At 40.4% G+C, this 21,359-nt stretch overlaps 1 long non-coding RNA gene across 1 annotated transcript in view; it reads left to right on the top strand.

Annotated features, from left to right (window-relative positions):
- Positions 1-3,462: 3,462 nt before the first annotated feature.
- LOC138916568 (uncharacterized) overlaps positions 3,463-21,359 on the top strand; it is a 298,642-nt gene continuing 280,745 nt past the window's right edge. The window contains exon 1 of the long non-coding RNA XR_011423842.1: positions 3,463-3,956. This is a non-coding gene — a long non-coding RNA (uncharacterized lncRNA). The remainder of the gene's footprint in view (positions 3,957-21,359) is intronic.

Here is a 21,359-nt window from a genome sequence, read left to right as displayed (position 1 = left end):
CTTCTAGTTTTGGCATGTGGGATGCTGCCTCAACATGGCCTGATGAGCGGTGCCATGTCCGCGCCCAGGATCTGAACTGGCGAAACCCTGGGCCACCAAAGCGGAGCGTGCGAACTTAACCACTCGGCCACGGGGCCGGCCCCCAGAAGGTACTTCTTATTCTTGACTTCACTAGTCCTGTGACCCTCCCACCCCAAGCCATTCTTGGTGTGCTTCTGTGGTTCAATCTTGTTCTCCCTCAGACACAATGTCTAGCATCCCTCCTCTGTGGCTGTGCACCGAGACATCTGGCGGTTCATTTCTGCTTCCATCACAGCCTCCCTATCAAGAGTGGGGATCAGACAACCTTAAGGCAATGCCGGGAGGGAGGACTGGCCTCAGGTGTCCTCAATATGTTATTCCCTTTCTTGTCTATTTTTTTCAACCTCGCTCTCTACATCCTTCTGCATAGCCTATAAACATGACACAGTTAAATTTCAAAAGATTGTCCCTTGATCCTGCACACATGTCTAGGTACCTCTAATATTCTCTTTTTCTTCTCTTTACAGTACAAGATCCATGAAAGCGTGTTCTACAACTGCTGGCTCCACTTACTATCCACTCAATGAGTTTCCATCCTCTTAATAAGTTTCGTCACTTTCCATCTCCTGGAATATCCCATCGCCACCTCTTCTTTTTCCACCCCCTTCATCTCCTGTATATCTTATATTCATGTTTCAAGGTCTTGTCTAGCACCATCTCCTCTATGAATTATTCCCTAAACCTACTGTCTTAGTCCATTCAGGCTGCTGTAACAAAACACCACAGATTAGGTGGCTTATAAACAGCAAACATTTATTTCTCAGACTTCTGGAGGCTGGAAATTCCAAGATCAAGGCACTGGCAGATTCAGTGTCTGGTGAGGACCAGCTTCCTGGTTTGTTGTGTCTTCACATGGCGGGAAGGGGGAGGGAGCTTTCTGTGGCCCCTTATTTAAGGACACTAGTCTCATCCATGACGGCTCCCCCTTCATGACCTAATCACCTCCCATAGGGCTCATCCAAATACCATCACATGGGGGATTAGGTTTCAACATGTGAAGTTTGGGGGGACACAAACATTCATCTTATAATACCTATATAGATAGAATTGTGAGAATACTCCCACCAGAACTTGAATCGGCGAGAGCTCACTGATTTCCATTTGAATGCTAACTTCAATCTACTGCTTGTGGCTCAGTATTAGAGTAATATGCTGAGAAGGATTCTGAGTTCACATCCGGGACCTGTTGGGAGGAGTACTATGACCAATTAGTAAACTCTTTCCTGGAATGGGAGGTGGGAGAAGCCACATGTGAAAGATTTTATTTTTCATAAAGAGGCCTCTGTCATAGCAACTATATAACATTAGTTGCATTCATTTGTTTTGCACATTTATCTTGTCATACTGGATGTGAGTTTCCCTGAAGTAGGTCTCTGGTTTATTTGTCTTCTCACCCCAGCAGCAAGCACAACCTTTCAGCATTTAGGAACTCCTAGCTTTTGCTGAATGAATGAAAAGAAAGCTTTTGCTTTCTTTCCTCTAATTTTCTTGAGATTAGTGACTCTCTGTCTTTATTTTGCAGAATCACAAATGTTGATTTCACCTAGAGAAATGGGTTTTCAACCATTTTTACTACAGAAATCTTAATCCAAATGAAATCTTATCCTGAAGCCAGATATGTAAAGCACGAAGAGTTCCTGTTTTGGTGGGAGATGATGGATGGTCTCAAGCTTTGCCATCTTGGGCTCCCAGTCCTGTTTCTTCCTGAACTGCCAGGAATCAGAGCAGTGGTTCTCAAAGTGTGATCTGTAAACCACCACCAGCAGCATCACCTGGGAACTTGCTAGAAATGCAAAGTCTCCTCTCTGCCCTAGGTCTACTGCAGCAGACTCTCTGGGGATGGGGACAAGCGGCCTATGTTTTAATAAGCCTTCAAATAATTCTCAGGCATATAAAAGATTGAGAAGCATCGCACAGGAGTTCGTTTGGGGCTTAATACATACACCACTGTACAGAGAAAGGGCGCTGGCTCCTCAAGAGGTGCTATTTTTCATCAGCCCACTGTAAAAACATTCTCAGAACAGGAAGTGTCATCAGTGCTATTAAAGCACACGGCCAGGACGTGCCCAAGGGCTAAGAAACAATTAACTAAGTTTGCCCCCAGTTTACAAACGGGCTAAACAGAGCCGCCGGCGCAGGCGCAATGCTGCACGGGGCGGGCTTGGGGAGGTGCCTTTAGGGATGCGTTAGGGAACCCGGAAGTGGAACGGGAAGCGGGAGGAAAACATTCTCCGTTCAGACCCAGCACCACAGCCTTGGGACGTGATGTCGGTGACCCCGAGCCTTGGCGTGCTGGAGCAGGTGAAGGATGCGCTTGTATGGGGAAAGGGAAGTTATCCTCACCATATCTAATTTTCTGCACGTAGCCTTTCTGACTGGGTGTGAAGTTCTGTCCAAACTTTGATGTAAACGTTGTCAATGGTGAGGCTTCCTTAGATATCACTGTAGTGGCAAAGTGACGGGCATTCAGTGTGAGTCCAGAAAGCTCTCTCGTCTCACTAGAGATGAGAAATTTCAGGAGGTGGTGATGGAACTGGCAGAGTATATACATTCCCTCCCTGGGAAGAATGGTGGGCTGATGCCCGTATTCATTTATACCAACCGTGGCTTCTTCACTCCTGTGGAGCTTCACTTTTGGAGCCAGAGCGCTGCTGAATCAATGGATCTAAGGAGGAAAGGAAGACATTCAGTTGCTACGAGACTAGGTTGAAGCCATAGAAGGAATAAAAAAGCATCTGCTTCTGGGGCTGGCCCCGTGGCCGAGTGGTTAAGTTCGCGCGCTCCGCTGCAGGCGGCCCAGTGTTTCGTCGGTTCGAATTCTGGGCACGGACATGGCACTGCTCGTCAGACCACGCTGAGGCAGCGTCCCACATGCCACAACTAGAGGAACCCACAACGAAGAATACACAACTATGTACTGGGGGGCTTTGGGGAGAAAAAGGAAAAAATAAAATCTTTAAAAAAAAAAAAAAAAAAAGCATCTGCTTCCGCAGTCGGAGCCCAGCAAGCTGAGTTTCGGTGGGAGAAGTTGTGGATGGCAAATTCAGAGCCAAGATGGATCATTTCGTGTGTTTTTTGATTAGGACCCTGGCTCTGGGTACACATCGTGGTCTGACCGGTGACCACATGGACCTAGCTGAAGCTTTTATGGAGACCTATTATCACAGGTATCATCCCTTTAGAACTGGGCTGAGCCCAGAAACTGTGTACTTCAGTATCAACCCCAAAGCTAGCCCTGAGGATATGGAGATGTGGCCTGAAGACAATCTCCATCTGTTATGACCAGAGACACAGTGGAGACTCTGTTCTATCTGTACTGGTTCAGTGGGGACAAAGAATACTAGGATTTGGGATGAGAGATCCTGTAGCGCTTCAACAAGTATACTAGCATCCATTCAGATGGCCGTTCTTCAATCGATAATGTTCAGAATCCAAATCCCGGAGACAAGATGGAAAGTTTCTGGGAGAAACTTTTAGTACATATATTTTCTCTTTTCTGATGACATGGACTTCCTTATCCTTAACAAAAGTGTATTTAATGTAGAGGGTCATCCCCTGCCCAGCTGGACTTCAGCTTAAAAAGCTTGGAAAAACTCCCAGTCCTGAGACTTTTCAGGATTGAACATTGCGTATAGTAGAACTTTTCTTTTTTGAAGATCTTAGATGGGCAAGCCAATTGCTTATGCATAAAATTAATCATCCTTTGACTTTTTTTTACTTTTTTTTTTTTTTTTTTTTTTTGCCACGGGGGTGTGCAGTCCAGCTGGCTATTGTGAACCAGACAAGTTTCAACTCTGGGGTGACGATGGCAAGTCCAACAGGACAGCTGGGGTCCAGAACACCTTGGAAGGCCAGGGACATATAGGTTTTTCGGGGTAAGTACCCATGGTTTTGAGTTCATCCTTATGCATTTCTTTAGGTGGTAATTCAGGTTGGCTTTGGGGTTTGTTTCTGTGCCTGTGCTTTCTAAATCAGGACCACTGTGAGTAAGAAGAAAGAATAAAGTCAGCAAATTTTTGATTTATAGGAAACAAAACAAAACAAAGCAGAAATCTGCCAACACCACAAAATCCTGCCAAATAGCCTGATTTGTGTTTTCTCTTAACTCCTTTGGGGGGTATGCTACACTGCTGTTGGGAGAAGAGAGGCTTATAGCTGGTGACAGAGTTGTGGGACCCTGGCAATGGAGGCTAATGGGGAAGGCGGAGACAGAATAACTATGCCCTGTGGAAGGACATGCTCCTGTTGAGCTTGGTCAGCTTGTGATTTAAAAAGATATGAGGGAAAAAATAATTGGTTGCAATTCCAGTGACACTTGCTAGTGTCATTCTCACTATTAATTGAGTTACCATACTGTGCCCGATAAAGTTTTAACATAGCGAAGCATGGCAAATTTGTGCACCCAGCAGGTTGCTTATTGGGGCTGCACAGTCTGGCGTCTGTGATGAGCATGGACTGATGGGCTATCAGCTTTACATTTACCCTCCAGCTGGGCTCTCTCAGCTGTTTGGAAGAGCCAAGCCAGGTGACTATAGGCCGTAAGTAAAAGGAACAACCTAAGATCCCATGCAGATAAATAGTAAAAAAGAGGTTTAATAATGAGTTTTTGGTTAGAGAGGTACTGTCTTAGAACAGTAGAGAGGCATTATAGGACAATGAATAAGAGCTCAGATTCTGGAGTTGATGAGACCTGGTGCGATAGTTTGAATTATTGTTCTGGAAATGTTCTTCCCCCATTGCGCTGTAAAGTGGCATACTTCCCTTTTACACTGATGTTGGGCTTAGCCATGTGACCTGCTGTGTATATTCTAGTTGTAGGTCCTTCTGGTTCTGCTGTGTGGGATGCCACCTCAGCATGAATTGATGAGTGGTGCTAGCTCCATGCCCAGCATCCAAACCGGTGAAACCCTGGGCTGCTGAAGCGGAGCCCGCGAACTTAACCACTTGGCCCTGGAGGCCACGTTATCTTAAAGGCAGAAGAGATTTAATAGGTTGACCAGAAAGGATATGATATGATTCATGCAGCAGAATTCAAGGCAATTTTCTGTGTGGCTGGGTTTTCTTTCTCAGCCATAGGTATGAGGCTCACATTTTGGGAGCACCCTCTCAGACTGTGGCTGGAGAAGGGATCAGAGATCAGGATCTACTGGTTGGTCAACATGAGATGCTCACTTGTGCAACCCAAAGGTTTTCTTTTCTTTGTTGCTTTTCTTAATAGTTCTGCTGACTTGGGAGTTGGACGGTGGAGATGCTGCCTTAATTTCTTTATTGACGGTTAGTGAAATTCTCTCTGGGTGGCTTTATCAAGATTATACAAACTTGTCAGTATTGGAAGTCACAGAAATGTAGCACAAATCTGGAATTAGTGGTGAAAAAAGTAGGGAGAAATAATGTATAATTTGTGTCAGAGACTGATAAGTTGTTTGTCAAACCATTTTTCTTCTCCTCCAGAGCACAGCTAGGTTACATTCCCCGCCTTCCTTGCAGTGAGCTGGAGCCATATGACTGAGTTCTGGCCAATACAATGTGGGCAGATTGTAAGCAATTCTAGGCTTGGCCCCCTTCCTCTGAGTGATTCTCTATTCTTTATCCCAAATTTGCATCTGAATTGTGAGGATTCCAAGGACGTAGAGGACTGTGGAGCCCCAAGATGGAAGAAGCTTGAGTCACCAAATGATCCGTTTCCCCATGGCTCATCTGTATTGGACTGTGATATGAGAAGCTGCCTATTTCTGTGTTAATTCACTTACATTTTGGAGTTGTTTGTTATAGCATTTAACCTCCTCTGGCTGATGGGCGTGGTTATCATAGCAAAATATTTCCCTACTGACTGGTCTCCATATTAACACACATGAGAATGTCATCTGCTCACAATAGTGGCAGACAAGATTATAGTCAATGCGCCTTTTTATTTCCAACAACAACCCCGTTTCATGCCTGATGGGGAAGGTTGCTGAAGGCAGTTTCCTTGGTCACAGGGAATGTTTTATGACTATTGTAAAGGGGAATGGGTATGTATGTGCGTGTGTGTGTGTGTGGGGGGGGGGGGTAAACACTGAAACAAGCCTCTCCAACCATTATGAAACCTTAAACTTCCTTTTCTTTCCCTCTTTTTCCTCTTCTCTTTTCCCTACTCCCGTCTTCCCCCACCTCCTTCCCTTTTACCCATTCCTCCCTTCCCTCCCTGCCTCCTTCGCTCCCTCCCTGCTTCCTTGAACACTGATTGATGCTTAATCTGTGCTAGGCAGTAGAAGTTACTGGCTTAGATTCTAGGTATTCTAAGCACCAGGAGCCCTTCTGTTCTCCTAGTAACTAAAATCCACAGGAGTCATGGGATCAATAAGAGATTTTTTGGCAGCTGGAATCTTAGGAGATCTTATTGGTGCAATTGCCTAATCCAAGCTTGACTTAGAGAACAAGCCTTTCACAAGATTATGTAAACTTTGAAATTACAATAACTTCTCACTCTCTCATCGCAACACCATCCCCGTCCCCATCCCCATCCATATGTCAAGATGTGGGTGTAGGAACATTATTTCCATCTTGTGAGAACAGCATCATCTCCATTTTTGATATCTAGATAGGCTAGGATCAGACTCCCACAGCTTTTTCGCACCCTTGATCGCCCTATGTCACAGTGAATCTCAATTATCTGTATTTTGGAGAGAGAAGTTAATTTTATAAGGGATGCTGAATACTGCATCTGTATACACTGTATAGATACTTTGAAAGTATAGAGTTGGAGCAGAGAAGTGACATGGCCTGATGCCTCCTTTCTACATATGAGAGTGGGAACTATCAGACAAAATGAAGAGAGGTATCCCATGTCATATAGTGAACAAGCCGCTGTTCTGGGTCTAGAACTCTGATCCTTTGAACAAGAGGGTGGTGGACTTACATTATCCCTATAAAAGACAACAACATCAGACCATGTTGGTTCATTTCCATGTTCAAAAATGCTTTGCTGTTCCAATATGTATAGAGTACATACACAGATCCTGAATAACTGAGTGGAGCTGATACCTCTTACCAGGGTGTTACCTTTAAGAATAAAGCTGAGCAGGCTGGATTCTTTCTGACCAACCACAGTGATTGAGTGAAGGAGCGGTCACATGTTTTAAGCATGATCAGTCAGAGTACTCCATGAAACTTGACATAATGCCTTCATTTTACAAATGAGGGTGGGAACTCTAAGATAAAATGAGAGCTATGATATTTTAATTTGGGGGGATCATAAGTTATAAAGGTAATGTGAGGTAGAATTGCTGTGGTAATTCTTATCTCCTTAGGAAAAGCATGAAGCCAACTCAGAGGGAAGCAGCCGAGTAATGGTGAAAGTGGGTTGTGACACCATTTGAGCACCTGGAATTGTCTATGTCTAAATTCCTAGGCTTTGCAGCTGTGTGAGTTAATTAATTTTTTCTGTTGAAGCTAGGTTGAGTTGAGTTTCTGTCACTGGCAGCTGAAAGAGGCCTGGCTAATATAACCAGAAGCTAAATTGAGAGTCGTGTGTAATTGCAGTGCTTTATGAAGTCATAGAGTTCTTCGATTTTTACCCTCTCAGAATTTTTATTGAATTAGCTGCAATGTGGAGAAGTGAGTAACTGCTCTGGGAGAACCCTGATTTGTGGATCTGTGGGTTGATTTCATGAATCCCTTTCAATTTTTAAATCCTTGAGGGGCCTGCTTTAATAGTAACTCAATTTTGTGTCTTGATAGTTGGAGAGAACAAAACATTTCTGTATTTCCTTAAAATGGTCTGAGCCCTGTTACCACCCTTGCAATTTTCCTCTAAGTCTGCCTTCTCTTTTTGTCAAGCCCTTGAAGCAGCAATAAATTAAACTAAGCATCAATAAACACATTTTCCCCCCACTTACATTTCTAGTTGCCAGAAGTCATTTCTCTTTGGTCTGTTGACAGGTAGCAGGCGTGATTCCAGCGTGGAATACACTATAGAGTTATTGATTTCTCTGTGATAATGGTAATATAAATTTATTAAACTCTCACCCCGTACCGGGACCCATGCCTTCCTCACAAAGATTACTTTCCCTTAAGAAGCACTCCAAGCTTCTTGTGGAACGTTCATGCTAATTAAAGTTCAAATCCCTTAGCTTGTTTGAAGTTTAAAATTTTCTGACCTGCAATCTGACCTGCACGTTTCTTTCTAACCTTGTTTCTGTCTCTGTCCTTTAGTCAGATGGAATTGCTTGTGTTTCCAGAACATACGTCTTTCATTTCCATTACTTTGCTTTTATTCGTGAGGCTTTTTCTTGCCTGCAGTGCCCCTTTTCTGGTCTCCTCCGTATGTCCATAATGACTCATTCTTCCAGGCCAAGCTGGAATGCCACATTCTCCACAAGGCCTTTCTTTTTTTTTTTCTGTGAGGAACATTGGCCCTGAGCTAACGTTTGTTGCCCATCCTCCTTTTATTTGCTTGAGGAAGATTGTCGCTGAGGTAACATCTGTGTCAGTCTTCCTCTGTTTTATGTGGGATGCCACCACAGCATGGGTTGACAAGCGGTGCTAAGTCTGTGCCTGGGATCTGAACCTGCGAACCCTGGGCTGCTGAAGTGGAGCACATGAACTTAACCACTACACCACCAGGCTGGTCCACAAGGCCTTTCTTGATAACCTCAGTTGGAATGAATCCCTCCCTGCTTGGAACTTGCCGGCACTTTGTATATGCTCCTCTTCTGTCAACCACCACACTCAACACAACACTCATACAATCGTAACCTCCACAACACCCAAAATCAACCATCCCAATCTGATACTCGCCAGGACAATCGCAACTGTCATCACTCTCCCTCCCAGTAACAAAGCTGTGAAGTGCCAGAGCCAGAATTCAGCTCAAAGCTGTCTGAATCCAAAGTGAGAAGCTTTAACCACCGTGCTGTACTACTTTTTCCTGTGGTACATAATTTGGTGTTGGTGAATATGTCTTATTTTCAAGACTGGATTATAAACTCCCGAAAAGCAGGGTCCTCATTTAATTCATCTTTATAACCTGTAAATGCTTAGTGGAGGATCAGGCAAGTGGTAGATGCTTCATAAATATTTCCGTGGGTGAATGAATGAATGAATGAATGGAGATGTGTGTTTCAGCAATGATATATTTTTCAGGAATTGAAAATTATTTATCATTGGTTTTAGAATACAGGAAGCAGAAGCGTCTCTTTTCTAATTGTATGTGATATAGATTAATTATTAAATAATCTTTAACTGGGAGTTGGAGAAGAAAACTCAGAAGTACAGTGGGTATAAGAGGAAAGATGGTGTGAGAATAAAATTTAAACAGAGAATCCATAGCTTAGATATGTACTTAATTGAGTTATGTGATAAATTAATGTATTAGAAGAGCACATGGTGATAAAATAGACTGACATATCTGTCTGTCTATCTGTCTGTCTGTCTATCTATCTATCTATCTATCTATCTCAATGTCCTTGTTCAGGATAAAAATCTTTAACTTTTACCCCAAAGCTGCTGACCCAACAGTTCAGTAATTCCCAACCTAATTGCCTGGCATAACATCTACATTGGATGACTCTCATGAGAACAATTTCCAGTGGGCAGACCATAATTCCATCCTTCTCTCGCTCAGCAGAATATGTCAGAAAGCTAGCAGTAATAGTGAGAATATTTTACTTATTATAATCACGTTTACATTCATGAAAAAAGCATTTGGTGATTTTGACGCTTCAATCATTACTGATAACAAATGGATTGTGATTCTCTCTTCACAAGAATGGGGACACACTGCATTTCAAAACTTCTGCTATAAGCATTTGAAAGTCCAAGCAGGATCTGCTTTGTTCCAGGAAGATGTTTGGCTGGGTGGATGGTGGTGCTAGGAAGTTGGGTGCATTTCCGTTGGTTGAGACTAAGTCTTAGCGCAAGATTTTGGAAGGTATTTTCTTTCAGAGGTAGGAAACTGATCAAGGGAGGGTATTATATAAGCTAAAGACCTAAAGACAAATGAAATGTCACATTGGATCAATCAGTAACTCATCTAGCCCAGAATTTTGCCCTAATGTGGATGTCAAGGCATGGCTAGTAAAGTTACACTACTTGCTCTTCATTATAGATAACATGAAATTGATTGTGAACATTTTAAGGGCAAGGGCTGAACTTTATAATTCTTGATTTTCACGTTACTACCTATCGTAGTTATATATAGCAGGAGCTAACTCTTATTAAAATTCTACCATGAGATAAGCCCTGTATTCGGCCATGATTTCATGTAATTCTCTCAACAACACAGTGAGGTAAGTGCTTTTATCCGTGCTTTGAAGATGAAGCAGATGAGGCTCCATAGCAATTCCCCAAATTCCCACTTCTAGTTAAGTACATTGGATGAGAATGAGAGGCCATGTGGGCAGGGTAGAGAGGAAGAAATCCAGCCTCTCTGGAAGTGCTGGGAAATTCCAGGCATCTGTAAGAAGGTAATTCTGTGTGAGAACATATTTTAAAGTCAGACAGACCTGGATTCAAATTGCTCACTACCTATGTGAGCCTTCTGAGAACATAGGTCAAATACTTATTCCATGGTTTGGCACACATGAAACAATTAATAAATGCTAGACATAGTGTAATTATTATTACTAACTGGAGGAGCTAAAATAAGATCTTGGGTCTGTTTGGTACCAAAGTCTGCATATTTTTGTGTTATACTATGTGGGCTCCCACATATTTGTTAAATGAATGGATTCTCCCTAATTGCTTTTGAATAATTTCTTTAATCTCTTATCGTGGTTCTATTCTCTGTGTATTTACCTACAGCTGTAACTCTGGTGGCAGTAGAGCCTCAGCTGAGCCCTAGGCTCAGAGTTTGATTTCCCTCACTGCAGACGGTCTCTGTGTCGTTTTGTGATGGGTATATTTTATTGATTTCTATAAAGGCTGCATTTTTAGAAACTGGATCCTTGGCTGTCAGGAACTAGAAAGGGTTCTCCTTGCTCAGCTTTCTGCCTCTATAAATGCAGAGACTTGCTGATCACCGTTAAGACGTCCTAATGAGTGAGTTTGGAGGATCCATTACACACTTTGCTGCTGACTCTCACTTGTCAGTTTGCTTTTTTGTTCCCTGTCAGGAAGTTTGAAATTCTATGGTTATTTATCTGTGTCAGTAGTAAAATTTTGATACTCTCCCGTATAATCTTTTGGGCTTTTAAGACAAATGTCAATTGGATTTATAGGTTATAAAGACCCCTGCTTCGATTCTTCCATAAAGAAAAGCTAAACTGATATTGACTGGTCTGGACCTAGATTTGGTAGTTTGAAGAATAATACTCTTGAGTTACACACTATAATTGAGTCTATCGAAAACATTTCTCAAACTTGGAGAGGATGGAGGATGTTAAGATCTTGTGTTTAATTCTTGGTTGTTGATGATTGGAATATCTGCTTGGTAGAGAGGGTAAGCAAGGGACAATATGGTGTAATGATGATAAGGAAAGATTTTGGAGGAAGACAGACCTAAGTTCTGATCTAGGCTCTGCCAGTTATGAGATGCACCACCTTAGGAAACTGTCTTAACCCATGAAAACTTGAGTTTTCTCATCTGTAAATAGAAATAAAAATAGTACTTATCTCATAAGGTTAGCATGAAGATTCAATGAGAAATTCTTGTAAAGTGCATTATATGATGCCTGGCTGAAGATAGGTTCTCAGTTAGAAGCTACTGTTATTATTGTGGATCAAAAGAGACCATTGTATATATAGCAATTACAATTCAGTACCAGTAATAGTTTTAAAGTGAACAAAGTCATATCTACAAACATAGAAGCTAGGCTTTCAAGCAAGTGCTAGATTAGTTTTGTTATAGCCTATATATTGTCCCTTGTGTGATCATTTGACCTTTGGAGTATCTCCATAGGTAGTGTGACCAACGGTCCTGGTTTACCTAGGACTGAGGGGTTTCCTGGGATGCAGGACTTTCAGTGCTGAAACAGGCACCGGCCTGAGCTGGTCACTCTATCACAGGTTCTGTTTCTAAACTTTGCTGCATCTTGGCCTGGTTGCTTTTTCTGTACCTTGGTTGTCTTCTCCAGCTTCACAACTTCCCCAACAGACTTATATAGAAAAGGCAGAACAACTGTGTATGTTTTTCCTTTTATTAACCAGTTTTTAAAATAATAAGATGATTCCCTACCATTCTTCAAAAGTTATCCATGATATTTTTGTGTATAATTATGATCTCATGTGTTTAAATGTATATGATGTATTTAAAATAATTGCAGTTATTATCTTTGTGGATGCTCACATGGTTCCATCTTTGGCCAATGGACGCATACTCAATTTGGTTCCTTAATCTTTTCAACCTGATCCATAACATTGGAAACAAGAGTTTCTAATGACAAGATGCCCTAGATCGAGATTCAGCCATTTCTCCAAGGATCCATTTCCTTGTAGTGGGAAGTGGTTTTTGTAGACCACGGTGTGGATACTAGGAGTGCTCGTTACTACTGGTTGGGTTATTGCTTCTGGACCTTTACAGGGGCCTAGGGAATATGTATTTGTAATTTTTTGAGAAAAAATATTTCGTAGTCTTATAATGATTCTTTCAGTTCAAATTTAGGATTGCCCGGTTTTTACTTAATCTCATCAATCTTATATTGTATATTTTCATCTGTGATGAAAATCCTGGTGCTCAAGGACACCAATATAATAATTTATTTACTTTATCTCGCGCTACACAGAAATCAGTCTCAGACTAATAGTACCAACACCACTACCACCAATGATATGATAACTCAAAATAGTTAAAAAAAAGCTTTTTTGTCCTTCGTGTATATTCCACTAGGAGTGAACAGCCAAGTTCTTATGACTTAAAGTCACTTATAATAATTATTCTTTGGTGGTTATACCACTAACTGTATATAGTTAGGCTCATTTATTTCATTAAACATTTGCATTTTAGGAATTACTTTTAGTTTAATTTTGTTTTATGATTATGTAAAATTTTTATACTCTTCCAAAGTCTAGTTTATAATACAAGGTCTTTTGTAAGAATTCTAGCTTCAAGCCTATCTCTACCAATTAATTCCTTCTCTTCTCTATAGGCAGTTGTGTAAAAAATATGTTGGTTTTTTTCATTTTTAATGTAAGTATATATATATAAGCACATAAATAAATGTACACACATATAAAGCATGTTATTATATAGTTTATTTTTTATTTACTCTTTCTCTTATCTCTTTTTGTGGTATATTTTTTTCCTTTATTTTAGTAGGTTTCTATTTTTGTTCTAATGGTAACTTTTATACTAACATATTTCTATAATACTCTGAGTCTCCTCATTTCTTGGTCTATTTTTTATGCATTTCCAACTATAAGCAATATTGAAATTAGCTCCTAAGCTTTTCTTTCTATTCTCCCTTTACTTCAAGCATCTGATTTGAAGTAATGTTCTTTTTTTCTCAGTTAATATCTGTAAGACAATCCGTGAGTTTAATCTTAAACTTTTCAAATACTCTTTCTATGCCAGTTTTTGATAATTGTACTGTGCCTACATTGTAAGAGCATGTACCCATTATACTGTCTCCTTTATAACCATTGTTTGATCTTAATTTTGTGGGTAAATATATATTTATGCTCACCGTTAGTCCTTATGTCCATTCTTTTTAATCATTTTGGTCTCTGAATCTTGGTCCATAAGAGATTCCTCAGGAAAGGCTCAGAGCAACAATATTTCCTTAATTAATGCATATTTGTATAATTCTGTCTATACTTTTATACTTAAATTGTGTCACTGCACATAAAAATCTATTTCTGAGCCAGTGTTTTACCTGGAGAGTCTTGAATATGTCTTGTCATCTGGCAACCTGCTGTGCTATTGAGAAGTTTGATGCCTTCCCGATTCTCATTCCTCTATAGTTAACACATTTCTTTCTGGAAACTCATAGGATCATCTCTTTGTGACTGATGTTCTGAAATTTCACACTGAGGGGCCACAATGTAGGTCTTTTGTCATTTTCTATGCTGGGCACCCAGTGTGCCTTTTTAATATGGAAACTTAAGTCTTCTTTGCAACTGTAAGTGTGTGTGTATGTGTGTGTAGTGGGGAGACTGACTATTCCAAATGCTGAAATTACCCACTTCTCCTGTTTTCAGACCCGGGACCCTCTACTAACATCACTTGTGTCTGGTGACTCTAAGCCCTGAGAGTCTCTGGGGTTCAGCAAAAAAATCAGCTTTTTTAGCATTCATTTTACCTTCTGCATGCACTTAACCTGTGACCTCTCCTCTCCCCACTCCTGTGTCTGTATACCAGAAATTTATTGCACTATTGTATTCACTGCTGCGTCTCTCTTATTCTCTTTGTCATTATGAACTTAAATTTTGGATTCCTTTACTATCATTTTGAGAGTCATGGGAGAGACAGTAATTAAGGCATGTGGTCAATCCACCACCTTTAATTGGAAGTCATAGGTTTCTTTGGATTTATTTTGAAAGCTACAAGGAAACTCTTGATTGATATTTACAGGTAAGAAAGCATTTTAACTTACATTAGCTATAATAATCTGGAAGGAAAAAAGCTAGAATACAACTTTTTATCATTTGTTTAAAGAGAGAAAGAAATGGACGTGTGAGTTGGATTTCAGGAAGAGGGTGAGTGAGGAGGCAGAGGAGATTGTAAATATGATTTGTAAAACGACACTCATAATTTGTTTGGTGAGTGCCTCCTAGGGGAAATTAACTCTCCACCGCACTATCGAGCAGTGAGTTTCCAGCTAGCGTCTGAAAGCCAAGCCTGTTTCTTAATTTGGACTTATTGTGTTGGTTGTTTATGTCAGGCATATAGCAATTGATGGTTCCATTATAGAATATTGATCACATTTAATGAGTATGAATGAATAGGCTCTGGCTCCATGGGACAAGGAATAAAGTGTAATTCAGTTCCATCTTGTTCTATTGTGTCCATGCTAATTTTCTCCTCTCACAGCTTGCTGAGATCTGTTGGGAAGTAGGCTGCCTAAAATGTGGTGTAACAAACTCTTCTTTTTCCTTTGCCTTTTTTTTTATTGCAATAAACCTGTGTCAAGGCTTGGAGTTGGGGGAAGGATGGGGGGAGGGAAATGGAATAGTAACAGAAGCCTGTTTTCCTTGAATGAGAATTTTGATGTTTGGCCTTTTGGCAACTCTTAGGAACTCCATATTGGAGATCATAGGCTTTCTAGTAAGTACAACTAGGAACTCTTAAAACATGAGAGTACATTTGTTTTGGACGTAGATGGTAGAGGGTTGGAGGGCACGGTCATGTGTAAGAATGAGAAGATGTGGAATAAAGGTTTACTTTGTCTCTACATGATCATTAAGATCAGCCAGAGGGTTTTTGCTTATTTTTCAAATTGTTACTGGTCTAGGCTGGTGGTGGGAAGTGTTTGGTAGAGAGAATCACTGCATTTCATGGAGGTTGGTTCTTCAGTGGGTTAGCTTCTGATGGAAATTTTAAAGATAAATAATAGTTTTTAAGGCTTACACGTTCCAAGAAATGTCCTAACCTTAAGTGCATTAACTAATTTCATCCCTACGAAGGAGTTACCTTTATATTCAGTTCCATTTGACAGATGAGGAGGCTGAGACATTGAGAGTTTAAATAACTTGTCCAACATCTCGTGGAGATAGATTAGAAACCAGGAGGCCTGCCTCCAGCGCCTGTGCTCCTAAGCATTATGTTACACCACCTCTCTAGCATCTAGAGATGGGAATTGCCTTAATACAATGTTAGGGAAGCATCCAGAGCCTCCGTCGTATGATGTTTTGATTTGGCTCTGATGATGTTTTGAACCTGAATAGAGTTTCTGGTTTGACAAACCTCCCTTTCTCTATTTTATATAGAGGAAAGTGAAATGGCAGGGTGTTCGTATGCATTAAAAATAGTCAAATATACATAGGTATTTATAGGTTTGCATGTATTACCAACTGGTTATTGGAAGTAATAGCAATACATTCAATATGATTTTTTTTTTTTGGTATAAAAATGACCACATGACACTAGGAATTGAATGGACTATAACAGAGGGCCGGGAATGGTGCTCTGAGGAGACCATATGGCACAGCAGAAGTTATACCCAAGGGGAGTTGATTAACTCTGTGACTTTGGGTAAATGACATTCTTTTCCTGGCCGTTGGTCTTCTCACTTGTGGAGTGAGGGGATTGGATTAGATTATTTACAACATTTGTCTAAAACAGTTCTTTAGAGCTTTAGGGTTCTAGATGAGTCTTATTGGTGGGTGAGACTGGCCATAGGGAAGCTGAACAGAAAGAACTGTCTCTCCTTCCCCCCACCATTCAGGATTCACTCAGGACAGTTCCACTTTCAGTAAATTTGTAAATTGAGATTATGTACAGGATTCTGTATGACAAAAGGGTTCCGTTGCTAAAATAAGTTTATTATTTATTTATTTAGTTATTTTATTGAGATCGCATTGGTTTATAACATTGGATAAACATCATTATATTTCAGCTTATGTATAAACCACTAAACTCATAATCAATATGTTTTTCTAGCTCTGAAATATTATAGATTTGTATTACCAACCCTGTCATGACAGAACACATGTGGGCCTCAGCTACTGTTTCTGCCACAAATACACTTGTGTTATGACCTTCCTTTGTCTGCTGGGCATGGTTGGTTTTTACCACTGCTCATAGTGATAAAATCAACAAGTCTGGTTACAAGAGAATTATTTCTTTGTAAATCCACCAGTTGACTTAGCACTTCTGGTTCATTATTCCGTTTGTATATTCATACATGTTGGTGAAGGAACTTGACCAACTATTTTATGATTATTGTTGTCTCTGTTTTTAGATGAAGGAGCTAAAAATAGAGAAAACTGCTTTCCCACATTTTTCCTCCTAATGAGTCGTGAAGCTTGAACAGCAGCACAAGCTGCATTTACTTACCACAGGCCTTTGAAATACCCATGCTTTCTGGTCGACATGCCTTGTGTTTCTGGGCGGCTTCTGGTTTGGCTCAAGTTCTAGTGCCTGCTGATTGGTGATAAATGGGGTATTTTTACTTCATTTCTTATCACTTCCATCCTTTCATTTCGTGAGCCTGAACCACCAAATTTCTTGATCCTTTCTGAGACCTGCCATGCTGTTTCACTTCTCTATATTATCACATGGACTGTATTTTCTGCTCTGAGTTCCCTCTTTCTCCCTCTAATACTTCACCTGCCTGGAAAGCTCCTATGCATCCTTCAAAGACCTGTGCTATCATCTTGCCCTTAATAGGACCAACACTGAACTTGTATACATTAGAACGCATTGTAATTAATTAGTTATTTGTCCATCTTTACAGCTATACTGTGGCTGTTTAAAGGGCTTGACCTATTACCTATAATCCTAAGACTTGGCGTTCAGTATGTGCTGAAGAAATCTCTCTCTCTCTTTTTACTGAATGTAAAATCCCTTAGTGATATTATACAATCTCATTGTTTTAAATACCACGTATGTGCTAGCAACAAGCAAATTTCTTCCTCCTCACTCTTAAACTCCAGATTCATATATTCATCTGTACTTAACATCTACACTTGGGATGTCAAATAGACATTCCAAACTTAACATGTCCCAAACTTTACGGCCCCTGCTAGGATGATCAACTGGCCTAGTTTGCCTAGGGCTGGGGAATTTTGTGGGCCACAAGACTCTCAGTGCTAAACCCAGGACAGTCTCATGTAAACCAGAATGTTTGGTCATCCTGACTTGGGCGTAACTTCTGCTGTGCCACATTGTCTCCTTGCAGCACCATTCCTGGCCCCCTCTTATAGTCTGCTCGTTTCTTAGTGTCATGTAGTCATTTTTATACAAAAAAAATTTATTGAGTACTTATTGCTTCCAATAACCAGTTGGTAATAAATGTACACGTATAAATACATGTGTATATTTGACTGTTTTTAATGCATATGCATACCCTGCCATTTTACCTTCCTCCATATAAAATAGAGAAAGGGAGGTTTGTCAAACCAGAACCTCTGTTGAGGTTTGAAACACCATCAGAGCCAACGAAAATGTCATAAGATGGAAGATCTGGATGCTTTCCTAACATCATATTAAGGCAATAACCATCTTTAGACACTCACCACTTTCAGCCTTTCTCATCTCAATTGGTGGCAACTCCATCCTTGCAGTAGCTCAGGCCGGAAACTTTGGAGTCCTTCTTAACTCCTCTTTCTCTCACATCCCACATCTAATCTTCAGTAAATCTTTTTGGTCCTACCTTCAAAATATAGAATCCAATCTGGTTACCCTATTTAAAATTGCAACCAGCAAACCACCTCCACCCACTGCTTTCCCAATCTCCCTTACCTGGCTGTATTTTTATTTCCTTTTTGGGGTACTTACTACATGATTTACTAATTTATTATGTTTATTATTTATTATCTCCTGAGGGATTTTTTGGGGGGTCTGTTTTCTTCTCTGATATGTCTCAAGTGTCTGGAACCCTGTCTGGTACATGAAGGTTCAGTGCATATTTATTGAATGAATAAATTAGTCATTCACAAGTTTTAAAATCAGAATTGAGGTTATTTTTCTTTCTACTGTTTATTGAATACTTATTATTTTTCAACCCTTGCTCTAGGTGCTTCATATGTATATTACATCTTGTAATCCTCACACTAGCTCTCAGAGGTCACCTTCATCTCACTCCACAGAGATTAATTGACAGAGATAATAAGTGGTGAAGCCAGGCTTTGATTCTAGGTCTGTATGGCTTTAGAACATGAGTGTTCAACCACTGTCATGTTGCCTAACACCTAGGCCAGCTTGACGTGACTGGATAATTCTGGGATTCTATTTCAGTAAATCACAGTATCTTACGTTGTTGCTCAAATCAACATGTTCTAATTAGAGAGAAGGTGCTATCACCTACACAATCTGTCTTCGTGTGGAATTATAGTGGATGAGAACCAATTAAAATACCATAGAGCAAACAGAATGTTTATTTGGAATAAGTTTCCAACTTACTAAATAGTATTGCTAATGAAAAAAATCACATTTAACAATTTTCATAATAGTTTAAAACCCATTGAGCACAACGAGACAAGCATTTAGCTATCGAGAGGGATAGCTTGAGCAGTGTGGTGGAAAGGGAAACTATTTAAAAATATGGCCATTAAAAAAATTTAGTTTGTCTTGCCTTCTCTTTTCCCATCAAGTAATTAAAGTTCTTGACTTGTTTGAAAATGGCTCAGATTTAATTTCATTTCGTTAAGCACCTCAATTTTTCAGCTCAGGAAAAAAAGACTATTAGCAATTTGCATTATCCATTACAACCTCCTTTATAATATGAAATTTATATGGGAAATGCTAATTGGACGTTCATCATCGTGAAGATAATGATTTCTGTACTTTTGGTGGTGATAATTAAGACGAAAGATGAAAATGATATGGGGTGAAAGTCGGATTTTTTTCATTTTCTCTTGGTTGGAGACTGGGGAAGGCATTCTGTTCTTTACTTCAGACGGGTGACAGGACAGGGCAGAGCCGGGGGTCAAGGAAGGGTATGTCAATTGGAACTGCCTTGATGTCAGGGAACTCCTCAATTCCCTAATCTCAGGCAATTAATCCAGTTCCAGATGAAAGAGGTGGGGAATGCTACGTCTCTCAAAGACAGATGTATCTGAAAAGATCTCCTCCATTTCAGCTTGTTGCTTTATGGATGAGAACTCCACGGAGGTGCTCTTTCATCAATCCTTGTTCCTTCCTCTGTGATGAGAATAGATGGCTGAAATTGACCGCCAATATTAAGAGTAATAGGCAGACTCCAGTAGGCTTTTCCACTGAGCATTGTTGCATCTCTTGGTTCACTGATGTACTCAAGATTAACCTTTTGGAATTGACCCTTGATGGACAAGGTATGATCAAGGTGGACAAGGAATCATGTTTTATTTGCCCATCACACTCTTAAAGTGGTTTCAAGTGAAGCAGAAGTCACTGACTTTCCTGTGTGTAGGGACTTGAATAGGAGTTTGATTTATTGAAACTTGAGGAAAACGACACAAGCATCCTTTTAAACAGAGTTCTTTTCATATGCTTTTCAACTAAATTGGCAAATATTTATTGGGCATCTACTATAATCTATGAATTGACCTTTTAGAGGTATTTTTGTGCCTATTGTAGGTATTGTTTCTGCTGGGTAATTATCTCCACCTAAGAAGCTATGATTGATCAAAATTTACTTTAAAGATGTATAGCCAAGTGTTGGTCTTACGTGCACTGGTGTCACTTTGATTTCCTGAATTCTAAAAATAAACCATCGAGAAGAGACACTGAGCTTCTACTAATTGTGAGATAAATAGCCCCAAAGGGGCAAATTAATAATCTTTCTTTAGGCTCCTTGTCTCCACAGTGCAGTTTGTTCTGAGATTATTTGTTTGTCAACAGATATTTGTTCATTACCTACCACGTGTTCTAGGCACTGGGCTATAGAGCCGGCTTATGCTAAAAATTTGGTGAAAAACACAACTTCTTCAACTGTCACATAGTTTCTTGATTTACTAGGTCATTTTAAGTTGATATGATTTTAATATACATAATTTTTTTTCTTAAGTGCTGTGGACCACCAGGATGTAAGTACCCTTGCCATGGGCTTGGAAAAGTCTTGCCTTAGAAAGAAAGTTTTGGGAACTGGTGATGGGTAGAGTTTTAGAACTTTTCAGCATTGAATAAAATGTTCCTTACAAGACACCACAATGGACGAGACCACTGGTTTTATTTGGCCCTGGATTCAGCCCTGACATGAGCACCAGGAAAGGACAGGGAGGCATGATGGAAATTCTTCATGTTGTTTGCTTTGAGGTGGATTTTTTTAAGATGCTGTTTATTGAATACGTGTTGTGTCGGCCACCATGTTAAGTGCTTTACCTACATCAGTAGCCTCCTTACTACTCTCCATCCTGTCCATACATCCATTCTCCACACAGCAGCCGGAGGCATCCTCCGAAAACATAAATCCGATCATGTTATTTACCTGTTCTTATCCCTGGTCACATCTAAAATCCTGGCTCTCATCTCACTTTCTGACCTCATCTCCCACCACGCTCTCCCGTGCTCGCTATGCTCTGGCAACGCTCACCTCAAAAACACCGAGCATGTTCCTATCTCAGGACGTTTGCAGTCAGTGTCTTCTTTTCCTGAAAGACCATTTCCCCAGGTGTTTGCAGCATTTATTCTTTTACTTCATTCATGTCTGTGCTCAGATGTCACCTCCTCAAAGAATCCTTCCCTGGACACTCTGTCTAAGGCACTCCTTATCACTCTCTGC

The sequence above is a fragment of the Equus caballus genome, chromosome 12 (genome assembly GCF_041296265.1).
Source record: "Equus caballus isolate H_3958 breed thoroughbred chromosome 12, TB-T2T, whole genome shotgun sequence".
Classification (NCBI taxonomy): Eukaryota; Metazoa; Chordata; class Mammalia; order Perissodactyla; family Equidae; genus Equus; species Equus caballus.
This window is presented reverse-complemented; position numbering and strand designations above follow the sequence as displayed.